The sequence below is a fragment of the Chrysemys picta genome, chromosome 4 (genome assembly GCF_011386835.1).
Source record: "Chrysemys picta bellii isolate R12L10 chromosome 4, ASM1138683v2, whole genome shotgun sequence".
In the NCBI taxonomy this organism is placed as follows: Eukaryota; Metazoa; Chordata; order Testudines; family Emydidae; genus Chrysemys; species Chrysemys picta.
In genome coordinates, this window is record NC_088794.1 from 93278750 (window position 1) to 93287560 (window position 8811).

The window sequence follows — 8811 nt, forward strand, 5'->3', positions numbered from 1 at the left end:
GATTAAAACCAGCATGAAATAGATAAATATGTAGGCACATCCTATCTTGATCTCCTTAAGAGCTTTTCTTTTATATGCATTTCTGAGAGACTTCCCTATGAGATTTTGCAATTGCTTTGATAAAGTCTTTCATTGTCTGGTTATTAATAGAAGTTAATCCTTTCAGTCAGCCCTATTTTGAGGACCAAAGTGGTGCATTGACTTCAGCACTGGGGTAAATTTCACCCTGTGTGAGTTTATGGTATGGTGACTAAATCCGACTGCCTGCCTATTCCCAACTCCTATGCTCAAGTTAATAGCAGACTGCAGTGTTTTGGCACACTCAGAGGAATTGCTTTTTATTGATAGTATCTGTGAAGAGTCAGGCATTTTGCTTCAGTAAGTATACAAGGTATGCATGATTGACTGTATTTGTGATATGGACATATTATGGCATGGTAATGCAGGGCAATTCTTAGCAGAACCTGTGCTTGCTAGCCACTGCCTACATGATATTTTGTGTACAGCTCTGCATATTGCACAATGGGTCACAATGTAGTAAGTTGTCATAGCCTTGGAAGGGCTTCAATATATGGTGAGATTCCAGATGAGAGAGCTGCTTCTGTGCAAGTATCATTCCCATACAAGAACCAGGCAGCATCAGTGATTGGGAATGTTAGCACCTTGAAATAGACATGGGTGAACATGTCACTCAGCCCTATGTTTCAACATCTTAACCAGCCCATACGTGACACCATACAGAAACAATGTCCAAAATGTGTAGAACACCTTTGTCTCTTCCTCTCCCAAGTCATAATGTCACCACTGCTGCTTCTTGTATTCTGTTCCATCCATGGCCTGTGCTTCCTAGATCTCTCCCCAGGACTATAATAGAGGAAGCTGCCAGCCTTGCCGCAGAACTCTGGAGCACTGCCAGTAGGAGGAAAAGCAGGCAGTACATGTTAGTGCAGTAAAACTGGCTGGCTCTGTCTAGCTCTCTCTGATTAGCAACAATCACTTGATCCTCCTGCTGAATTGCATGTGACAGGGAGGTTCTAATCTGGAAACCACTCCCAAAACCATAGAAAAAACTCAAACTCTCACATTTTCACTGAAAATCAATAGGCCTCCCTTCAGCATTGCCATGTGTTTGATGTTGTCAAGCTTCTGATGGCTGCAGCTATGTTACGGGAATGAATATTGGATCACCCGGTGCCTACATGAATAAAGACATGACTGAAGAACCAGCACAGGCGCCTTCCAGGGGAAGCATAGGGAATGCTGGTTGGTCAAGGGAAATGCTTTGAAGAACTGGCAGAGCCTGCAGCTATAAGGCGTACACAAAAGGGAGTGCACAGTGGTTGAACATTTTGGACAACGCCCAACTGTGTTCCCAGAGGTGGTAATTTTTAGTCACTCCCTTACCTGGGGTGCTGTGGTATGGGTGCAGTTGCTTTGATTTGGAGCACTGTTTTTGCACAGACCCCCTACGTCTCTGCTCTGTGTTACAGGGGTGTGCTGTATGGTTCTGATGATAGAGTGTTTTCGAAGGACAGAATCTGTGTTTTGAAGCATTACATTTGGTGAGCCAGTCATGAGGGATTGTTAGCTGCTGGTCCCTGGAGTTAAAAAAACAACTCTTCCCTAGAGCAGAACTTCGAAGACAATACAACTAGCAGCTGCAGTTGGGAGTGGTGTATGGGAGATACTGAGCACAGGAAACAAAGATAAGAACATGACATAAGTCTGGCCAGACAGGCTTCATCAAGCCCAGTATTCAGTCTTCTGACAGTGACCAGTGCCAGATGCTTCAGAGGGAATGAACAGAACAGGGCAATTATTGAATGATCCACCCCTGGCATCCAGCCCCAGCTTCTGGCAATCAGAGGTTTAGGGATGGGGTTGTGTCCCTGACCATTTTGGCTAACAGCCATTGACAGACCTGTCTTTCATGAATATGGCAGAATGTGGGGAAAACAGAGCAAGAGACATACTATTCTCCCCTAAAGAGTTCAGTCGAAAATATAATTAACATATATATTTTTTTACGAGTGTCATCAGCATGGAAGCATGTCCTTTGGAATGGTGGCCGAAGCATGAAGGGGCATACAAATGTTTAGCATATCTAGTACGTAAATACCTTGCAATGCCAGCTACAAAAGTGCCATGTGAACACCTGTTCTCACTTTCAGGTGACATTGTAAATAAGAAGCCAGCAGCATTATCTCCCATAAATGTAAATGTAAACAAATTTGTTTGTCTTAGTGATTGGTTGAACAAGAAGTAGGACTGAGTGGCCTTGTAGGCTCTAAAGTTTTACATTGTTCTGTTTTTGAGTGCAGTTCTGTAACCAAAAAAAATCTACATTTGTAAGTTGCACACATGGTAAAGAGATTGCACTACAGTACTTGTATGAGATGAATTAAAAAATACTTTTTTTTATCATTTTTACAGTACAAATATTTGTAATAAAAATAATATAAAGTGAACACAGTACACTTTGTATTCTGTGGTGTAATTGAAATCAATACCTTACAATTCTTGGAACTGAAAAAGGTACCAGAATTGATTAGAAACCAGCAAATTTTGAACTGGTATTGTCCACAATGTATTCAAAAGCATGGAGGAGAGAAGGTTGAATGTCAAATGGAATGTAAAAAAATATCATTTGGGGCAATTAGAATCCTAGGATCTGTGACGCCACATCCAAATCATGACACATATTATTTAAAAAAAAACCTGTGACACGAAACAATCCTTATATGCTTTGTTCACTCTATCGCTACCTGTGTTTGATCCAGATAAAGATATATTTGATCAATTGGCTACTGTCCAGTCCATAGGCCACCTAGAAAATTACATTTACAAGGAATGGATGCAAGTACCTCTGCTGGTACTACCTCTTGCAGATGGCTTGTTGCTCTCAAAAGGGGCATCAATGGATCTGTAGGTGTGATGTCTTTGAGAAGGGGTGGCAAACTACGGCCCGGGGGCCACATCCGGCCCTCCAGACATTTTAATCTGGCCCTCAAGCTCCCGTTGGGGAGTGGGGTAGGGGGCTTGCCCTGTTCCACACGGCTTCCAGAAGCAGTGGCATGTCCCTCCTCCAGCTCCTACATGTAGGGGCAGCCACCTGGCTGTGCCATCATGTAGGAGCTGGAGGGGGAATATGCCACTGCTTCTGGGAGCTGCTTGAGGTAAATGCTGCCCAGAGCCTGCACCCCTGACCCCCTCCTGTGCCCCAACCCCCTGCCCCAGCCCTGATCCCCCTCCCACCCTCTGAACCCCTCGGTTCCAGCCTGAAGCACCCTCCTGTATTCCTAACCCCTCATCCCCACCCCCACCCCAGAGCCCACACCCCCAGCCAGAGCCCTCACCCCCTCCAGCACCCCAACCCCCAAATTCATGGCCCCGAGTCAATTTCCATACCCAGATGTGGCCCTCGGTCCAAAAAGTTTGCCCACCCCTGTCTTTGAGGTAATAACTCCACTATGTGGTCAGCAGGAAAAGTGGCAGTGAATGCAACACAGATATCATGTCCAGTACAACTAAGCAAATGGAGATCTTCTATGGAACGAATAACCTATGCAAGACAAAGACAGTATTGGGTAGTAACCAACCATAATGAATTCTATCATGGTCAACACAGATGTATGGTCACAAATCCAAATTTTCGTTTTAAACCACAAGTGCCTACAATAATTGGTCACACAACAATATCTCCAATACCCACTTTTGAAAATGAAACCACTATTCTGAGTAACCCTGATTATCAGGATTTGATCAGACAAAGTACTCCAGTGATTCATGCATATATACCACCACTAACCTTACAGCTAAAACAATTATTAGAAAGATAAGATTCACATTTCATTGAAATTAGTAATGACATGGATAAAGCAAATCAAGCAAGAGTTAAAAATTTAGATAGTGTCAATTCACGAGACACTACACCTTAAGGAATGGGAATTGGATGGAAGGGATGGATTACTGGCCATAGTATCCTTTCGATGGGCATCATCTTTGCCCTATGTTACATGGAGAAAAACTTAGAACCCATATGTACAAGAAGGTTACCACTCCCCCACCCCCCCCGCCACGTATGATTCAGCCTGTTTCCTTTCCCTTGTTGTCAACTGTCACATCACCAGAAGCAGCCTACGGCATTGATTACCTATTCTCCATATGCTGAAAAAATAATTTCTTTCCCAAGAAAAGGGTTTCTGTTCTGATCAGTACCCCCTGATACTTGTTCTGATCATTATTATAGTTTACCAATTGATTGATTTTCTCTTGGGTTTCATTAAACAATCTAGCTAAAAATGGAGATCACTGCTATCCAAGTAGTTCTGAGAGCACCCCATTATGACAGAAGGAAGGAGACCATGCCAATTTACCCCAAAGACAGCACCTCAGAGGTGGGGCTCTCCCCCCTGCCAGAAGGAGGATGAGGGCAATACTTGCAATCCCTGCTTTCAATGTGGAAGTGAAGAGCACAATTAGTCTGGATGTTGACTCATCAGGAGGCCAAAAGGAGTGGACTGGAAGGGAAACTATCCCCAGTCACTCCAAAGGGACCTTGAGTGATCAACCAGCCCCAAAGGTCCCACAGAGAGACAGTTGCCAGAAATAAATAAGAAATTGAGAAACCCCCAGGACTAATAAAGTGAGACATGTTAAAATCTGGTACAGATGTACTTGGACAGGGAACCAGTAACCATGAGTATAATTGTAATATTGAAAGGATAGAAGGAAATTGTTCATTGACACCAAAGCAGCATGCTAAGCTACCTAACACAGTGGGAAAGAAATGTCTGGTTTGGTGTACCTTGAATGGGTTTAAGTAGCATCTTTGTGGGACACGGATGCACTGGTATGCATAGTGTCATGCCAGTGAGTGAAGGAGAGCCTTACTAATGTACTAGCCAGGGAGCTCAGAGTGTTGCTTGAGAGAGATCAAAGCCTGAGGCTCACAGATGCTAATTGTACCCCTCTTCCCTATGATGGGTGCGTTGCAACACAGTTTCAGTACTAACATGTTGGTCACAACTCAGGAGATGGAGAGTCCTGTAACTGGATATAATGTTACTGAAGAGGACGTTAAACAGTATTGTCACGAATGGCCAGATGATACAGTACCCCCAGCCCTCTATAGTCATTTGTCAACTGCCTTTTCCCATTTCAGCAGGAAAAAATGAATGTGTAAGTACACCTTTGAAAGGCCACAAAGTTTGCGGACATTGGTATGGCATGCATAGGTAAATGTGGGATCAAAATTTAAAAAGGGGACATGATAAACTTGAGATGTTGGACTTATATAAATTGCCTTTCTGCTGGGGTACCAACCATTTTGGAGCCAAGGATTTGGGGTTATTGGCCAGAAGGGTTAGAGATTAGGGAGACCCTACTCAGAATTCCACAGGGGTCATTGCAGAAAGTCAGTATTCCCATCAGTAATTCAATCCAACATGGATATTACATTCCATTAGCACATAGTGCTGGGATGGTAACAGATGATCCAGACAGTAATTCCACTGCCAGTACCAGGCCTAGTTCTGAACCAGGCCAAGTTCAAAGTGAAGAGAGCTGGATGTGACACTGTTCCTAGTGGTAACAACGCCAGGTCAAATCAGCCAGCTGGGAATTCACACCCTTGTAACGCCTTAGGATACCACTAGTTAACCTTGGTCACTTTAAGTAAGGAACAGCAGGAGGCCATCCAATGCATGTTATGAGAGGTGTCAGGTGCTTTTGCAATGATAAGGACATAAAAGCTCCATGACTCCCAACCCATAAAGAGGGATTGCCTAGCAGTCCCCTGCCTCCTCTATTAGGAATTAAACTATTTGCAAGACTTATTGAACTGAGGATGGGTCATTAGGTCCAGCTCTTCTTATTCTTCACTGGTTGTCTGAGTGCAGAAAAAGGAGGGTAGTTTATGGCTCTGTATTGACAACTGAGAACTGAATCAAAAGACAGTGCCAGATTGTCAACCCTTTCCCCATAGATGAGTTAGATGGCATGGTGGAAGTCATGTGTTTTTGTTCTAGTCCAGGGCAAGGCCTAACAAAGTGCTGAGAGCTGACCCCCTCACAGCCTTTATTACACCCTGTGGGTTGTATGAATGGATTCACATTCCATTTGGGATTATGGATGCTCCTGCCACCTTCCAGAGGTGTATGGAAGACTGTCCTGGTGGTCTGAGAGATCAGAGTTGTGTTCCGTATTTAGATGATGCCCTGATCCCCAGTAGAACTTTTGAGGAACACCTTAAGCATGTTTGGGAAGTTTTTCAGCAATATCAAAAATATGGTACAAAACTAAAGACTGAAAAGTGTGATATTTATTTAGAAGGGAGGTCCAATATCTGGGTGTGACTGTAACAGCTGAGGGATATAAAATGGACCCAGCTGACACCTTTGCAGTAGCGACATTGGAAGAGAAGAAAACATTGCAATGTGAGCAAGTTGTGGAAGGTACTGGGCTTCTTAAATTATTATTGCCAGTACATCATGGACTTTTCAAAAGTGGCAAGATTTTTGTATAGCCTGTTGTCTTTTCTACCTCAGAATAAGATCACCAGTAAAAGCATCTGTGGTGAAAAGTGCCTTGCAGAAAGCAGAAAAAGAATAGGGAGGTCAAATGCCTCCTAGCCAACCAATCACCTAGACTGAGGAACATCAGAAAATATTAGAAAAGTTGTTTGACATTCTGATACAACCCCTAGTAATAGCCTATCCAGATTTCCCCCTGCCATTCATTTTACATACAGATGCATCTTCTGATGGGTGGGGAGCTGTGGTGTACCAGTGACAGGAGGGCAAGTTCCAAGTGATAGGCTGTGGCTCTAGGACCCTTTCTCCTGTAGAAAAAAGATATAATTTGCATTCTGGGAAACTGGAGATTCTGGCTTGAATTGGGCAATTACACCGTGATTTGGGGATTATTTATATTATGTGTCATCCTTTCCTGTTTATACAGATAACCCATTGATATATTTACTTATGTCAGCTAACCTGAATGCTGCTGGACAGCAGTGACTGGATAGTTGGTTGACTTTAATTTCTATATCAGATACTGGCCTTACATTGATGCTGATATTTTGTCCTGCATGTCATTTGATATGGGTCAGTTCATGGAAGAGTGTACTGAGGAAACATCTATTGCTGTTGTAAATGCTGTACTAAAATTAGTACAGGCCCAGGAGGAAGGGCTCATATCCTGGATAGCTGCTATCACTATGGATGGGAGGAGATAAACTAACAAGTGTATCTTCAACACCTAGACTCATCTCTTGGGAAGAACTATGTACGCTCCGGAAGCCAACCTGACAATAAAAGCAAAATCCAAAGGATCCAGGCCACCAGTATGGAAAAGCTGAAGACTTTTCCTCCTTTCGTATGGGAGAGCCCCTCATTTGCCAATTTACTTTATATTTGGTTTAATGGGGAATCAGGAATTAGTGGAGAGCTGTGGTGATTACCTGCAAAAGTAAAAAGCATAGATGAGAGAAACTTTTTTCTTAGGCAACAAAAACTCCAGAAAATTGGCTGCAAGGAACAATAATTACTATGATTGCACAGCTCAAAGTACGATCCTTTCCCCATATGAGATTGGGTACTTGTCTGGAAGTTGTCAGCGCATGGAGGACCTGCAAAATTAGAAGCCTATTGGGAAAAGCAGATTCACATTGTTACCAAAAAGATGGGCGATCAGCAAGTATATGTAGTGGTTCCAGAGAATCAGCAGGGAAGAGTAAGGGTGTTATATCACAATCTCTTAATAAATGCCCTGTGATTACATGACTAGTGATAGTCCAACAACAAGGAAAAAACCAAGAAAAGTGCAACTAGTGATGCCTTCCCAGGAACAGGACTCCTCTGACAGTTCAGATGATTAGAAAGACAAGATGAGTGAGGTAATATTTTTTTTATTGGACCAACTTCTGTTGGTGAAAGAGACAAGCTTTCAAGCCATACACAGCTCTTCTTCAGGTCTGGGAAAAAGAACGAGGAGTACTTGTGGCACCTTAGAGACTAACAAATTTATTTGGGTGTAAGCTTTTGTGGGCTAAAAGCCACTTCATCAGATGCATGGAGTGGAAAATACAGTAGGACGTTATATATATATATATACAGAGAACATGAAAAGATGGGGGTAGCCTTACCAATTCTAATGAGACAAATCAATTAAAGTGGGCTATTATCAGCAGGAGGGAAGATCACTTTTGTAGTGGTAATCAGGATAGCCCATTTCAAACAGTTGACAAGAAGGTGTGAGTAACAGTAGGGGGGAAAATTAGCATGGGGAAATAGTTTTTAGTTTGTGTAATGACCCATCCACTCCCAGTCTTTATTCAGGCCTAATTTGATGGTGTCCAGTTTGCAGACTAATTCCAGTTTTGCAGTTTCTCGTTGGAGTCTGTTTTTGAAGGTTTTTTTGTTGAAGAATTGCCACTTTTAGGTCTGTAATTGAGTATCCAGGGAGGTCGAAATGTTCTCCGACTGGTTTTTGAATGTTATAATTCTTGACGTCTGATTTGTGTCCATTTATTCTTTTGTTTCCTATCTCTTAACCAGTTACCAATCCATGAGAGAACCTTCCCTCTTATCCCATGACTGCTTATTTTGCTTAAGAGCCTTTGGTGAGCGACCTTGTTAAAGGCTTTCTGAAAATCTAAGTACACTATATCCACTGGATCCCCCTTGTCCACATGCTTGTTGACCGCCTCAAATAATTTTAATTTTAAATTCTAAAATTCTAAGTTTTAATTATATTAAAATGAATAATTAATTATATTTTTACAATATTTTAACAATATTAATAATACAC